Source organism: Pseudophryne corroboree, chromosome 10 (assembly GCF_028390025.1).
Source record: "Pseudophryne corroboree isolate aPseCor3 chromosome 10, aPseCor3.hap2, whole genome shotgun sequence".
NCBI classification, from domain to species: domain Eukaryota; kingdom Metazoa; phylum Chordata; class Amphibia; order Anura; family Myobatrachidae; genus Pseudophryne; species Pseudophryne corroboree.
The window spans coordinates 263561135-263577792 of NC_086453.1; the positions used below are offsets into that span (position 1 = coordinate 263561135).

General features: G+C 45.6%; 1 long non-coding RNA gene across 1 annotated transcript; it reads right to left on the bottom strand.

Annotated features, from left to right (window-relative positions):
• Positions 1 to 259: 259 nt before the first annotated feature.
• Positions 260 to 15166, bottom strand: LOC134966469 (uncharacterized). Its single transcript, XR_010188654.1, has 3 exons — positions 15090 to 15166; positions 12490 to 12560; positions 260 to 982 (listed from the first exon to the last, which is right to left on the bottom strand). It is a non-coding gene; the product is annotated as an uncharacterized LOC134966469 (long non-coding RNA).
• Between the last annotated feature and the right edge of the window lie 1492 nt (positions 15167 to 16658).

The window sequence follows — 16658 nt, forward strand, 5'->3', positions numbered from 1 at the left end:
ATTGCACTATATATGTGTTTTCAAGTTCCAGCCTTAAAGAAGAACAATCTATTCTAAGGATGGTTAAACCTATGGGGGTCATATGCAATGAATAACCTGTACAATTGTAAATGGGACTATTAAAAACAACCTTGGACCTTATTTTTGTCTCTCTATATTGCACCATTGTGTTTGTTTTTTATCTTTTAGAGTGTTTTTTTTAAAACATTTATCGTTCTTAATTGAAGGGAAGATCATATTATGGTCATGTAAGATCAATTCTTATGCATAAAAGCTTTGTTGGTTGGTAGCGCCGAGTGACATCATGTTTTTATTCTCTGAGTTTGTTGGTGAAGGCTCTATTTGTGGTATTGCTGGCAGCAACCTCATATTATAAGCGCAGTGTGGATCAATATTTTTCTAAATCAAATTTGTTGACAGTAAAAAGAAAATGTGTATTTGTCTCATTTTCAATATAACTATTATTACTTTTTACACCTTTCAACTAATTCAATCAGAGAAGCCTTATGCCCGTACGGGGCTTTTTCAACTCCAACCACCTTGATCCTGTTGGGATCCCAAACACAATCCTCTTCTAGTCCACTTTTGACCATACCACAGTGTGGCGGTACCCAAGCAGTGTCAAACCCAGATTCATGCCATGTTTTCTGCAAAGCATGGTTTTGTTCATCAATCTTTATCACCTTGCCTACATTCACTCTAAGCTTCAAAATAACTTGGTCCAGTTTACTTCCAAGTGGGTAAGCCGCGGCCTTCTCTATATTTCTGCTAACATAGACTCCTGCTCCTAACATATTGCCAAGTTTTTGTGATCTTTTGAAACCAAACTGAATGATGTTTTTTGCTGATTCCAAATCCGTGCCATGGTACATAACGTAGATTTTGCCCTGCTCTGGCGGGACGGTACTAAGAAGCATGACTTCAGCAAAGTTAGGCAAGGTCTCCTCTCTCCAAATGTCTTCATAGTTATAGGCCATTTCTCCTACGAATAAAGACATGATTTTCAATGTTAAATGGTGATAATACAATATACTGTATATACATTTTAGAAATTTTAACCAGGAAATCTGTTGGCCCAAGAATGTACCTATTTTTCACAGTAAAAAAAAACTTTGTTTCTGAACCTTTGATGCAATTCTAACCACATATCCTTTTTTTCTTACTTTATCAGTTCATATTCATAGAAGAGGAGGATTTTAAATGCAAAAAAGCGAATCAAAGACACAAAACATGGTGAATATTGGCAAGACTCTAACAGAATCGGCCTCACCCCTCTCAATGTACCACGATACCCGTCATTATGCTCTCTGTCCTGACTATTTCTATAAGTGGGTGAGACATGGGCGAGACACTACTGTTCTGGGAATCTGGGCCTCCCTGAAAATTTGAGAGTCTTCTGGATGTTACGGGAGCCTAGATAGATAGATACGCATAACTTAGTCCTTAGGCTGCTCCTCCATCCCCCTGCCCCATGCCTTGAACATCTCTACTTTGCTTGCATACTGCCATCAGGCTTCTTCCCGCTTGCTTGCACCTCATGTCATCTGTCTGTCGCCCCTCCTCACTAGATTGTTAGCTCTTCAGAGCAGGGCCCTCTTTTCTCTTGTTGCAAAGCCCTCTTCTTGACACATTTCACTCGCAGCTCTCTCCTACTCAGCGACCATCTTTACCTGCCTTCTCTCCTACTGGTAAAGGCTGTACAATGATTACTCCCTCGCTACTTACATCTAAGCTGTATTATGTTTTGAGAATTGTGGTGCTCTTTGTTACATGTACTCTATTTTTGTTATTTATTTACTGTAATGCTAAGTTTTGTCTCCCTGTAATGTCCTTTGTACGGCGCTGTGAAACACTTGTGGCGCACTATAAATAAAATGTAATAATAATAATAATAATAATATGGCACTCAGCACCTGAACCAGCAGCTAAAACTTCTCCCTCAGGTAAATACGTGGCGCCAGTACTGCAGGATGCAGAAGCGTCCGCGGATTACCCGCCCTGTGTGGCAGACATTATAAGGAATGTAGCCCTAGGGTGTAACAGTACAATATAGCCAGACAAACACAATACCTGCAAATAACCCCCTAAGTAATGTGACAGTAAATACAGGACACAGAACAGAGGATTTAAGCGGAATGAGGTGACTGAAAAATACAGGAAAAATACCAAATCGTATATATATATATATATGGGACCCTGACGCACCTAGCCCTTCAGGGTACAGAATATAGTGATAGCAATAGTGAAACAGGAGAATGGAATCCCACACAACAGCTACAGGCACACTCAGTCACATGTACAATGTAGAAGTTATTACATATAAACAATAAAACTGCACTGGACTAGTAATTTACATATTACTATGTATGAGTATAGATATAACAATGCACAGTAGATACTGGATGTATATCACAGAATACGTGTACCAAATATTCAGTTAGCAGTACACTTGTTCTTAACTTACACTGTCTAAAATGACATGTAGAATACTAAAGTATCTGTAAAAGCACAGCGCTGATGAGGCAGGCGGCTTTACAGAAGAGACAGAGCTCTGCAGTCCCGGAGATCAGCCCAGCTAGTAGTGAATATGGCGCCAAAATCTCAGTCAGGGGGTGAGAGAGAGTGAAGTGCAGCTCCAAAGCGGGAACACCAGCAGTAGATGGCGCCCGGAGCTAGGGGAGGGGCTACAGGTCAGCGCCTTATCCCCTATGCTGGTCCTCACCACCGGGTACTGTGGAACCTATAACAAATGGATTTTAGTCAATCCGACCTGTGCTCCCTTGCCCTGGTGTATATAGTGGGGTTCCTGTGCAGTACAGTGTACACGCCAGCGGTGCGGTCCGTCTCCTGGGACTGCGACCTGATCGCGATTTACCGGTGGGTCCCATCTAGGGGACCCTCTTACCTCCTCCCTGATGTGCAGCCATGCGATCCAGAAGAGCATCAGCAGTTTGTGCCTGAAGTCCGGTGCACCTCCGCCGCAAGTACTCGGGAACCAGGCCGCGGGAGTATGCAGAGCTGCTCGGGAGGTGATGGAGCCGCAGCATAGAATGTTAGACTGACATAAAAGTGCTGCAGCCCTTGAAATCTTCAAAAAAAAGCTCTTTTCAGGGCTGCCTAGCGCAGCCCCACCTGTTAGCTGCCTGCACTGTAGGCACCAACTTACAAACTGAGCTCCAGTGCCTGGAGGCGGGGCTATAGAGGAGGCAGTACAGTGCATCCTGGGAACAGTCAAAGCTTTAGCCTGTTGGTGCCTCGGATCAAGATCCAACTCTACACCCCAATGTTATTCCCTGTGGACTACCAGTGTACCCCTCTGCAGAAATACTATAAAATAAATTCACTAACATCTTATTTAGCAATTTATTCAACTAAATTTTACTTTCTCCCACTTGATAGCCTTTAACAGCAATTCACTGTGGGTATACTCCTCCTAAGTTAACAGCAAGTCACTGTGGGTATACTCCTTATAAGGTGTAACCACTACTAACCAGGTATACTCTGAGGCGTCACCGGGTGTGGTGATACCCAGTGCGCACCCTGGATCACCCCACACGTCGGAGGCGCGCTCGGGGCAAAAAGGGGGTGTGGTCGCACATGAAGGAGGATTTGTCATAGGGTATACTCTATGTATATGACAGGGTATACTCTATGTATATGACTGGGTATACTCCTCATAAGGTGTAACCATCATTAACCACTCACAGTGAGGAATCAGTTGCAGACAGTGGCGTAAGTTTATCCCAGTTGCCCGGAGGCAAGAAAAATATTGGTGTCCCCCCCTATATATCATCAGTGAGCCAATAAGATGCCGTTTTGAGATCCGAGTAACACCGAGTAAAACCGAACCCGCTCATCTCTAATTCTAACTATGGGGGTAATTCCAAGTTGATCGCAGCAGGACATTTATTAGCAGTTGGGCAAAACCATGTGCACCGCAAGGGAGGCAGATATAACATGTGCAGAGAGAGTTAGATTTGGGTGGGGTGTGTTCAATCTGCAATCTAAATTGCAGTGTAAAAATAAAGCAGCCAGTATTTACCCTGCACAGAAACAAAATAACCCACCCAAATCTAACTCTCTCTGCAAATGTTATATCTGCCACACCTGCAGTGCACCCAACTGCTAACAAAGGGGGTCATTCCAAGTTGATCGCTCATTATTTTTTTTTCGCAACGGAGCGATTAGTTGCTAATGCGCATGCGCAATGTCCGCAGTGCGACTGCGCCAAGTAAATTTGCTAATAAATTAGGTATTTTACTCACGGCATTACAAGGTTTTTTCTTCGTTCTGATGATCGGAGTGTCATTGACAGGAAGTGGGTGTTTCTGGGCGGAAACTGGCCGTTTTATGGGTGTGTGCGAAAAAACGCTGCAGTTTCTGGGAAAAACGCGGGAGTGTCTGAAGAAACGGGGGAGCGTCTGGGTGAACGCTGGGAGTGTTTGTGACATCAAACCAGGAACGAAACTGACTGAACTGATCGCAGTGGCAGAGTACGTCTCGAGCTACTCAGAAACTGCAAAGAAGTTTCTATTCGCAATTCTGCTAATCTTTCGTTCGCAATTTTACTATGCTAAGATTCACTCCCAGTAGGCAGCGGCTTAGCGTGTGCAAAGCTGCTAAAAGCAGCTTGCGAGCAAACAACTCGGAATGAGGGCCAAAGTTCCTGCTGCGATCAACTCAGAATTACCCCCGATATGAAGCTACTACAAAACCGTTGCAACTAGGCAGATCTATGTAGGGGTCCAACCACACCCTACATAGATCTGCTCAGTCACTCACAATGCTGATTGTTTCTCTGACAATTAATTTGCAAGTGTCATATCTAGGATTAGAACCCACAAACTATTACACTGGTAGCATGCACCTTACTGATGGAGATATCTGCTCCTGCATAGGAAGTATGAGAATTCTAACTATATGAAGTTACATGTAATTGTCAGAGAAATAACTTCATATAGTTAGAATTCTCACGTTTCCTTTATAGGAGCAAATAGCTTCATCAGTAAGGTGCCTGCTTCCAGTATATCTATAATAAAGAGGGTGTGATTTGTAAGGTGCAGTGACTAGTGTGGAAGTCGGCTACGGAAGAGATACCGGCTGCTGTCAATTAACTTAATTGATTAATGTGGCTGAACACACGGAAGAGGAGGAGAGGTGCCCCCCTTCAAAGCAGGAGCCCGGCGGCAGCTGACTCCGTTGACTCCCAGAGTTCTGCCTCTGGTTGCAGAGTACTGTAATTGACAGGAAGAAGCCACCCAGGGGAGGTAGGGCCCCATACACTAGGGAGATGTATCTCAGCAATGACTTGCATGCAATTTTCCTGAAATCTGGCTGGGAGCCTACCGGGAGGCCTGCTATTGCAATTTCATACTTGAGTGTATTTTTACAAGTGATTTATCACATGCGATCTAATGTTATTAAACCTATTTCCATGAAATTTAGATAAATCCCACGTGCAGCACATGTGATCTGCGATTGCGATGGGTAACATGCAGGAGCGCGCAATCGCAAGAAAAGTACATGCAATTTGACATTTTTCATGCTATCCATCTCAGGAACTTGTCGCAATTGCACAAAAACTTACAATATCGCACTTGTGTATGTGGCCCTTTACGGGAAGTGTCTGCAAAACACAGTCATGTTGTGATAGTTTTCGGGGCGTGTCCTGGTGCATGACTGTGTACTCACATACATAAAACATGGCCTCAGCATGCACCTCCGGTAACTACACGGCCATGGAGGCAGGGAGAATCAATGTACCTTGCATCTGCGTTGCGATGGAGTACACAGCTGCTGAGCATGTTGCGATGGCTTCTGTGAGCATCTCTTTTTCACTTGTGGACTACACTGCTGCTACACTGCTTCATCACTAAAATAAAATCACTGCTGCGTCGGCATTGAGACCGCATCTGAATCAGGCCCCTAGTTATGTAAATAATAGCTACATAACTCTGATGCAGTGTCATTTTATTTACTAAGCCGCAAATTTGTTAATAAAAATATATTAAATCAGGTTTAAATAGCTATTATTTACAGACTTTTATCATTCAAAAAGGAGATTTATGGTAAAAACTTACATTTGTTAAATTTCTTTCTGCGAGGTACACTGGATTCCACAGGTAATAACATTGGGGTGTGGATCTGGATCTTGATCCGAGGCACCAACAGGCTAAAGCTTTGACTGTTCCCAGGATGCCTTGCACCGCTTCCTCTATAACCCCACCTCCGTGCACAGGAGCTCAGTTTTGTTAACCAGTCCAATGCAGTAGCAGGTAAAAGAAACGATAACAGCTAGTAGCCACAGTGAACCACATTCTTACGACAGGAGAAGGTACCAGAGGCTAATGCCATACAAACTCAAAGAAGCTAAATGCGTCAGGGTGGGTGCCCTGTGGAATCCAGTGTATCTCGCAGAAAGAGATTTAACAAAGGTAAGTTCTTACCATAAATCTCCTTTTCTGCAGCGGGGTACACTGTATTCCACAGGGAATAACATCGGGGATGTTCTAAAGCAGTTCCTCATGGGAGGGGATGCACTATAGCAGGCACAAGAACCCGGCGTCAAAAGGAAGCATCCTGGGAGGTGGAAGAATCAAAGTCATAGAACCTTATGAACATGTTCACTGAGGACCACGTAGCCGCCTTGCACAATTGTTCAAGGGTCGCACCACGGCGGGCCGCCCAAGAAGGTCCAACAGACAGAGTAGAATGGGCTCTGATGGTAGCAGTAGCTGGAAGTCCAGCCTGTACATAAACATGTGCAATCACCATTCTTACCCATCTGGCCAAGGTCTGCTTATTAGCAGGCCAGCCATGTTTGTGAAAACCAAAGAGAACAAAGAGAGCATCAGATCTCCTAAGCAAAGTTGTTCTTTTCACATAAATACGGAGAGCCTGTACCACATCCAAAGACCTCTCTTTGGAGGATAAACCTGGAGAGGTAAAGGCCGGAACCACAATCTCTTGGTTAAGGTAGAAAGACGACACCACCTTAGGCAGATAACCATGGCGAGTTCTAAGTACTGCCCGGTCATGGTGAAAAATCAGAAAAGGTGACCGACAGAACAAGGCAATTAAGTCTAAAACCCGTCTAACAGAGGCGATAGCCAGCAAAAACAGGACCTTAAGAGTAAGCCATTTAAGGTCCACAGACTCAAGAGGTTCAAACGGAGACTCTTGTAAGGCGTCCAGAACAACCGACAAATCCCAAGGAGCCACAGGAGAAACATAAGAAGGTTGAATCCGTAAAACACCCTGAGTGAATGTATGAACATCAGCCAGTCGCAATTTTTCTATGAAACCATATCGACAAAGCAGAAATATGAACCTTGAGGGAGGCCAGATGAAGGCCTAAGTCCAGGCCCTGTTGTAGGAAAGCCAAAAGATTGGCAGTACTGAACTTGAATGCATCAACCATGTGAAGTAAGAATTCCAGACCCTATAATAAATCCGAGCAGAAGCCGGTTTACGGGCCTTCAACATAGTTTGAATGACCGCCTCAGAAAACCCTTTGACCCTCAGTACTGAAGCTTCAAGAGCCACGCCGTCAAAGCCAGTTAGGCCAGATTCTGGTACACACAAGGGCCCTGAATGAGGAGGGCTGGGCGCTGCATAAGCAGAAGAGGACGCTCTATCGAGAGACCAGGTCTGAGAACCAATGCCGTCTGGGCCACGCCGGAGCGATTAGAAGTAGTATTCCTCCTTCTTGCTTGAACTTCGTATTACCTTGGGCAGGAGTGACACTGGAGGGAACACGTACGGCAGCCGCAAGTTCCATGGAATTGCCAGTGCGTCCACGAACGCTGCTTGAGGATCCCTTGTCCTTGCTCCGAAGACCGGAACCTTGTGATTGTGTCGAGACGCCATCAGGGCTACATCTGGTAGGCCCCACTTGTCCACTTGGAGTTGAAAGACTTCTGGATGAAGGCTCCACTCTCCAGCGTGTGCGTCCTGACAACTGAGGAAGTCCGCTTCCCAGTTGAGGACTCCCGGAATGAACACTGCCGATATGGCTGGCAGATGGCGTTCCGCCCTTGAAGTATCCTTGACACTTCCCTCATTGCCATGCGTCTTTGAGTGCCGCCTTGATGATTTATGTATGCCACTGTGGTGGCGTTGTCTGACTGTACTTGAACAGGCCTGTTCTGTACCAGAGGCTGGGCTAGTGTCAATGCATTGAACACTGCCCGCAATTACAGAATGTTTATCGGGAGGAGAGATTCCTCTCTGGTCCACCGACCCTGAACAGAGTGTTGCCCCAACACCATGCCCCAACCCTGCAGACTGGCATCCATCGTCAGAACGACCCAGTTAGAGATCCAGAAGAGATGACCCCTGCTCAATTGCTAGTCCTGTAGCCACCAGGTCAGTGACAGGCGAACCTCCGGAGTTAAGGAGATCATGTAAGTCCTGATCTGGTGAGGCAGGCCTTCCCATTTGGAAAGAATTAACCTCTGGAGAGGGTGAGAGTGAAATTGAGCGTAATATAGCATGTCGAAAGCAGACACCATGAGGCCCAGTATTTATGTCGCCGAGTGTATCGACACATGTGGGCGGGATAGGAAGTGTCTTATTTTGTCCTGAAGTTTCAGGACCTTCTCCGGAGACAAAATCAACAACTGGTTGTGTGTCCAACAATGCCCCCAGGTGCACCATGCTCTGAGCAGGGACCAGGGAGGATTTCTTTCAGTTGATGAGCCACCCGTGGGCTTGTAGGAATTGGACCGTCAGTTCCAGATGACGAAAAAGAACCTCTGGTGAGTTTGTCAGGATCAACAAGTTGTCCAGATATGGCAGGATCCTGATGCCCTGACGGCGCAGAAGAGCCGTCATAACCGCCATGACCTTGGTGAAAATTCGTGGAGCCGTGGTCAGACCAAAAGGTAAGGCCTGGAATTGAAAATGTAGGTTGCCAATAGCAAACCTCAGGTATTGCTGATGCGACACGGCAATAGGAATATGCAGGAAAGCATCCTATATGTCCATGAATATCATATAGTCCCTGGGCTCCAAAGCCAGAACAACAGAGCAAAGCATTTCCATACGGAATTTGGAAACTTTCACAAATTTGTTCAAAGACTTGAGGTTGAGAATGGGCCGAGAGGACCCATTTGGTTTCGGGACTAGGAAAAGCCTCTCTGAGCCAGAGGCACCGGCACTATCACTCCTGTATCCAGGAGAGATTGTACCACCAAATGGAGAGTTTTTGCTTTTACCTGATCCGAAGGGATGTTTGTTGAGCAAAACTAGCGAGGGGGACGTTTCTTGAAAGAGATGGTGTGTCCGTGAGTGACGACTTCCCTTACCCAGGCATCTGGAGTGGTCTGTAACCACACCTGGGCAAATCGTAGAAGTCGGCCTCCCACACTGGTATCCCCCAGGGGGAGGCCCGCCCCATCATGCAGCAGGCTTGTCTGTTTTGGAAGCAGGCTGACGGGCAGCCCAGGCACATTTAGGTTTGGGCTTAGTGGATTGGGAAGTGTGAGCCTGTTTCGGGTACGCTTGACCCTTTGCCTTACCTGGAGGTCGAAATGAACGAAAGGAAGTACTCTTAGCCTTAGGAGCCGAAGGAGTAGTACTAGGCAGACATACAGTCTTAGCTGATGCCAAGTCAGTAACAATCTTGTTGAGATCTTCCCCAAAAAAGTATGTTTCCCTTAAAAGGGATCACCTCCAAGGTCTTTTTAGAGTCCAGATCTACGGACCAGGACCGCAACCAGAGAATCCGGCGAGCCAGAATGGACGTAGTAGACGTTTTGGCCGCCAGGACACCTGCATCAGATGCCGCCTCCTGAATATAATGAGAGGCTGTAATAATATATGAAAGACATTGTCTAGCATTATCAGGAAAATCAGGAAAAGCTTTTGTCGCCCAAGAAGTCGCATTAGTGGGCCGATGCACAGCTCCTGCCAGAGTGTAAATGGACTTTAAGCAACCTTCCACATGCTTATCCTTTGGTTCCTTCAGCGAGGTGATGGTAGTGACAGGCAGGGCAGTGGACACCACCAGACGTGCGACTTGGGAGTCCACCGTGGTGGTGTTTCCCAATTTTTACTTAACTCTGCAGCGAGGGGACAACGAGCTAGCATCTTTTTAGACAGGGAAAATTACTTTCCTGGAAATTCCCAGCATTTCTGACGTATATGTCAACCAAGTGGTCAGAATGGGGTAAAACTAATTTAGTAACCTTCTGACGTTTAAACTTATCTGGTTTCTTAGTGGTAGCTGGAGGCTCTTCGTCATCATCAATTTGAAGATTCAGCCTGATAGCCTCCAAGAGGTCAGGAACATCCACTTGTGTCAGAGATTCCCCATCAGATGCATCTGCATCAGTGTCTGAAGGGTCAGTGTAAGCGCCATCTTCATCGGATGAAGTATCCGAAACATGTGTGGATTGTGAGGAGGTAATGGCCCGTATAGATGACCCCTTGGTCTTAGGTGGGCAAGGGGTAGGATTTTGGTTAGCCAAAGACTGATTTAATTGCTGTAACTGAGAGGATAGGGTATCTGCCCATGGCGGATTAACTGCAGGGATAATATGTGGCTCTAATGGCACAGGAGGTCCCATAGGGGGCGCAAGTCTAGTTAGCGTAGTCAGTGAATTAGAGAAGGTAGCCCACAGCGGGTCTTGAGCTGCCCCCGGTGCTGCAGACTGACTGTGGGGTATAAAACCCCCAGTACCTGAACCCTCAGCTGCTATGTTTTCCTCCGGGTAATCCGTGGCGTCAGCACTGCCTAGTGCAGGATCAGCCATGGAGCTACCACCCTGTTTAGCAGACATTATTTGTAAGCGTAACCTTAGGGTGTAATAGTACAATTTAAGCAGACAAATTACCTTACAAAAAAAACCCTGTACAGTGTGACTGCAAGCATAACACAAACAGAGGATTTAAGAGGTATATGGTGACTGTAAAACATAGAGAAAAATACCAAGTATATCCTGTGAAACACTATGGTATATGACGCACTTAGCCCCCTCAGGGTATAGAATATAGGAATAGCAATATGTGTGGGATACAAGGAATAGAGATCACACAGCAGCTATTGGCACACACACAGTCACATGTACAATGCAGAAGTTATTACAAACAACAATAAAACTGCACTGGACTAGCAATACACTGTATTAAAGGGGACATGTACTAAGCAGTGATAAAAGTGGAGAAATGAGCCAGTGGAGAAGTTGCCCTTGGTAACCAATCAGCTGCTCTGTACACTTTTATAGTATGCAAATTATAAATGTTACGTCAATGCTGATTGGTTGCCATGGGCAACTTCTCCACTGGCTCACGTCTCCACTTTTATCACTGCTTAGTACATGTCCCCCTAAGTAACTGCACTACGAAGTAAAGCTATATAGCTATATAGATATAACAATGCACAGTAAAGACTGGATGTATATCCCAGGGTACTTGTACTAAATATACATGAATGTATACACTTGTTCTTAACTAACACTGTCTAAAAGACATGTAGAATATTTAAGTGTCCTGTAAATGTACAGCGCTGATGATGCAGGCAGCTTTACAGAGGAGACATTGCCCAGCAGTCCCAGAATCAGCTCAACATGTTTGAAATGGCGCCCAAACGCTGACAGGGAGTGAGGGAGACAGAGATGCAGCTCCAGGGCGGGAACATTTGCAGTAAATGGCGCCTGGGGCTGGGGGAGGGGCTACAAGTCGGAGACTTACCCCCTTGCTGGACTTCACCACCGGGTATTGTGGGCTTTTGTAAAACGGATTTCTATTGAATTCGACCTGTGCCCTTGCCCTGGTGGTCTAGTGGGGTCCCTGTATGGCCACAGTGTCCACGCCAGCGCGCGCGGACCATCTCCTAGAGACCGCGCCTGATTGCAATTTCCAGCGGGTCTCACCTGGGGGACCCTCTTACCTCCTCCCTTGATGCGGACACGTGATCCTGGAGAGCAGCGGCAAGTGTGTGTGCCCTAAAGAAAACCGAAGCCCTCCGCTGTAAGTACCCGGCAACCAGGGCGCGGGAGTATACAGCGCCTCCGGGGGGAGGTGAGGGAGCCGCAGCATGATATGTCAGAATGACATACAGCACTTGTAAGTGCCTATGCTGCGGCCCTTGAAGTCTTCTATCTTCTGTAAAAGCTCTTTTCATGGCTGCCTAGCGCAGCCCTCCCTGTTAGCTGCCTGCACTGCAGGCACCAACTTACAAACTGAGCTCCTGTGCATGGATGCGGGGTTATAGAGGAGGCGGTGCAAGGCATCCTGGGAACAGTCAAAGCTTTAGCCTGTTGGTGCCTCGGATCAAGATCCAACTCTACACCCCAATGTTATTCCCTGTGGAATACAGTGTATCCCGCTGCAGAAATCAACAATTTTGGGAACATTTTTGGAAAAATATTAGCTAGTTAAACACCAGTGATGCAATAAATCACTTCTACAAGAACACAGCACTGTTCTAATGGGGATTGTCAGATAATTCTTTCACACATACAGAACATTTGGAGATTACTGTACCTGGGATTGTGAGGGAAGATCCGTTTATCACCGTTCCAGTTTTCACTATACCAATATCGTTTCTGCAGTCACTAAAACACATACAGTAATTAGCAAATAGTACTGCAAGGAAGACACTCAGAGAAACATTTTAATGCTGGCACAGAAAAGCCTTGGGAAACACAGTGGTGGGAAATTAGCATAAACAGGGAAACAGAAGGGGGGATTCAATTGCAACAACGCAGGGTTTTTCCCGCAGCTGTAGGATTCCACAGAAATCACAGCAATTTTTTTTCACACACCCCCAGAGCAAGTCTGATTTTCACCTAAATCGTTAATTTTAGGAAAAATCACCGGACTTGCTCAGGCACCCCATTGGCATCCCCACCTCCCTGAGGACTAATTAAGCAACTGGAAGTTTCCAATTAGCTTAATTACTCAGTAAATCCTCCCTGTGTGTGTAATTTGTGTGAGTGTGTGTGAATGAGAGTGTGTGCGATCCCCTCCCCAACCCTGCCGCCCCTCATGTAGTGTTACCCCCCCCCCCCCGAGTCCCCCCGCCCCCCCCCCCCCCTCCCCGAGTCAACGGCTGGGAGAACTACAGTACATCTTCCAATAGCCCTTGAGCCTCCCAGCAGCCCCCTCCCTAGTGTAAAGATGGAGGGGAGACCATCAGAGATCACCGAACAGGTGAATATCACCTTTTTTTAACTTGTGTCGCATGGTTTTCATCTCTAAAAACCCTGCAACAATTTTTCTTAAATTGGATAACGTGGGTATTGGGAGCACATATACCTGCGGTAAACAAAAATTAGGCGCAAGGTAAGTAAGATTTTGTACCTCGCTAAACCTCACACTCAACTGAATTCCACCTTGGACTAATATATCAGTCAGTGAGATGACACATCTGCAGTTGTAGGTCAGGTTACACAAGCTGTAGTGCCAACACTACTTTGCCAGTATACAGTATTTTACCTCAGAAACTCAGACGTTATTTTTACTGTAATTAAGTTACTTATATAGCACCATAATATTCCATTTTGCTTTACGATTGTAAACATAACTGAAAGAAAATTTTGGTAAACTTTCTTTGGTTAGCAACAAGCATGCTCTGATGCGATTGCATTGTGTCGAATTTTGGGCCACTGCGTACACGCAGGGTCCATTCTGCGCGGGCCGGGCAGTGTCATTGCATCGCAGTGATGCAGACGCCTCTGTCTGATTGATAGGCAGAGGTATTCGCAAGGCGGTTGGGGGCAGCAACACAGCGTTGCGGTGACATGGCAACAAAAACAGGGGAAGGTCCGGGCTGTTTTCAGGATGGCGGCGTGACGACACACGCGGCCGCTGCAACAGGTAAGATGGTGGCGATCCAACTGCCTTCGCAGACAGGGAGCTAGACTTATGTTGCCAGGTCTGCAATGAAATTGCATTGCGATCGCTGGTGGCAATTAGCATGCTGGGTGGCCCCACTGAAGCTGAACAAGGTCCGCTTTTCAGTTTGCTTTAAATAAAAATATCCCTCTATTCTAAAGAAAGTATAATATTCATTATCGTAAACAAATTAAATAACCAAAAATGCACCCACAAAGTAATATTATATATGCTCGATCAATAAATCACAACCTGTCAATCAGAAGCAGCTAGCTAGTGCTGACAACCGTTATCATCTGTATCATCATTTGTGTGTAGTGTATATGTATAATTAGCCCTCTGGCACCCAAAGTTGTCACGACTAGAGAAAGGCATATTGGTGGTCATTCCGAGTTGATCGCTCGTTATTTTTTTTTCGCAACGAAGCGATTAGTCGCTAATGCGCATGCGCAATGTCCGCACTGCGCCAAGTAAATTTGCTATGAAGTTAGGTTTTTTACTCACGGCATTACGAGGTTTTTTATTCGTTCTGGTGATCGTAATGTGATTGACAGGAAGTGGGTGTTTCTGGGCGGAAACTGGCCGTTTTATGGGTGTGTGCGAAAAAACGCAGCCGTTCCTGGGAAAAACGCGGGAGTGGCTGGAGAAACGGAGGAGTGTCTGGGCGAACGCTGGGTGTGTTTGTGACGTCAAACCAGGAACGAAACTGACTGAACTGATCGCACTGGAAGAGTAAGTGTGGAGCTACTCAGAAACTGCTAAGAAGTGTCTATTCGCAATTCTGCTAACCTTTCGTTCGCAATTTTACTATGCTAAGATTCACTCCCAGTAGGCGGCGGCTTAGCGTGTGCAAAGCTGCTAAAAGCAGCTTGCGAGCGAACAACTCGGAAAGAGGGCCATAATATAGGTATCTTTATGTGAACAGGCCCGTACTGTATTAGACCAATGTAAAACTACCTCTTCCCTAGTTCCCGGTCCTACCAGTTGAATACCAGCACATGTGTCAGATACAGTACAAGCAAATCTTTATACGCATATTGCATACAGCTTGTTTTTGGGCATGAGCAGTACAAATTTCGGACTTGTATGCTGAACAAACGAGCGCACAGCCAACTCAGACTCAGGCCTATTGCAGCTCAAGTCTAAAAGAATTAAACAAAACTGAACTACTTCCTACATGTTATTCTGAAATGCTGTTTACTCTACAGTACATAAGCACCTTAAGATAACGCCTAATGTGTACTTACAAGTGACAGAAGAACCTGAAGTCTGCCGCTGTTTTTCAGGTGCTGCTGCTCTTTGTTACTTTAAGTTTCAGTTTCATTTCTAACCTCATGCAGACTTTTTTTTTTTTTTTAAAGCAGGAGTTTTGGATAAGAAAGAACACAGGAAATAGTGCACTGTGTATGTTTAAACGGCCAGTACCACAAGTAATTCTGTTACATTTCTTTACATCAAGAATGTACTGTACACTATTGTAATGATGGGCACCAGAGCCTATACTCACTACAGCAATTCTGCATTTTTCTAGCAAAATTAAAGCATACTTGCCTACCCTCCCTCATTCTGCAGGAGACCCCCTGAAATAGTAGCAATCTCCCTCACTCCCTGAATAGTCCATAAATCTCCCTGATTGCACCTTATCCCCATTATGCAGCTATTACATTCTTGGGGGGAAAAAGAAATCAGAGATAAATACATTCAAATGGGATCATCAGTGCCATTTCCCTGCATTGGTTATAAGGCACAATGATCCCTATGGCTGCATGCATTTTAAGTAAGGGCTTTTGTGGCCACTTACAGTATATGGAACCTCTTGTAAAACACAATACACAAACAAATCCTGCAAAATATCAGTGTCTTTTCTTCAACAAATAGATATTACTAAGTTTGGGCCTCATTTACATTTGGATGTCAGTCATTTTCATAACACGCCTCTCCGATGTAGCAGTACGCGCCCGCACTGATAGGTGTTACTTTCACAATCTCCCTGAAATGCTTTTTCAAAAGAAGGCAAGTATGAATTAAAGTACTGTATGAGTTATTTATTAAACCATACTTACTTACTCTCCCAGATCCTGCGGGAGACACACAATTTTTGGGGTAGTCCCCTGTACCCCAAAAAATGGGCAGCCCTCCTGCATCCCGCAGACTTCCTAATGAAGTGGGCAGAATGGGGAGACTAATGAAAAAAATCCTGGGGTTCTTGAGGAGGGGGCGGGGTCTAATGACACATTTCTATGTAAATAATTTTTGCAGCACCCCTATGTAAATTTTTGCCAATTGTGGCGATTTATGGAGCTTAATTATGAGAGCAGCCCAGCCCCACCCACCTGCATCTCCTCTTCAGGCCTCTCCTGACGAGGACAAATCTAAAGCAGACAAGTATTATTACATTTTGGATCATACTGTTAAGCTTGCAAACCTTGTCATGGGCCCTCATTCCGAGTTGTTCGCTCGCTAGCTACTTTTAGCAGCATTGCAAACTCTAGGCCGCCGCCCTCTGGGAGTGTATCTTAGCTTAGCAGAATAGCGATCGAAAGATTAGCAGAATTGATAACGAAAGATTAGCAGAACTGCTACTAATTAATTCCCTGCAGTTTCTGAGTAGCTCCAGATCTACTCCTAGACTGTGATCACCTCAGTCCGTTTAGTTCCTGGTTTGACATCACAAACACGCCCTGTGTTCGGCCAGCCACTCCCCCGTTTCCCCAGGCATGCCTGCGTTTTTACCTGGCACGCCTGCGTTATTTAGCACACTCCCTGAAAACGGGCAGTTTCCGCCCAGAAACACCCACTTCCTGTCAATCACGCTA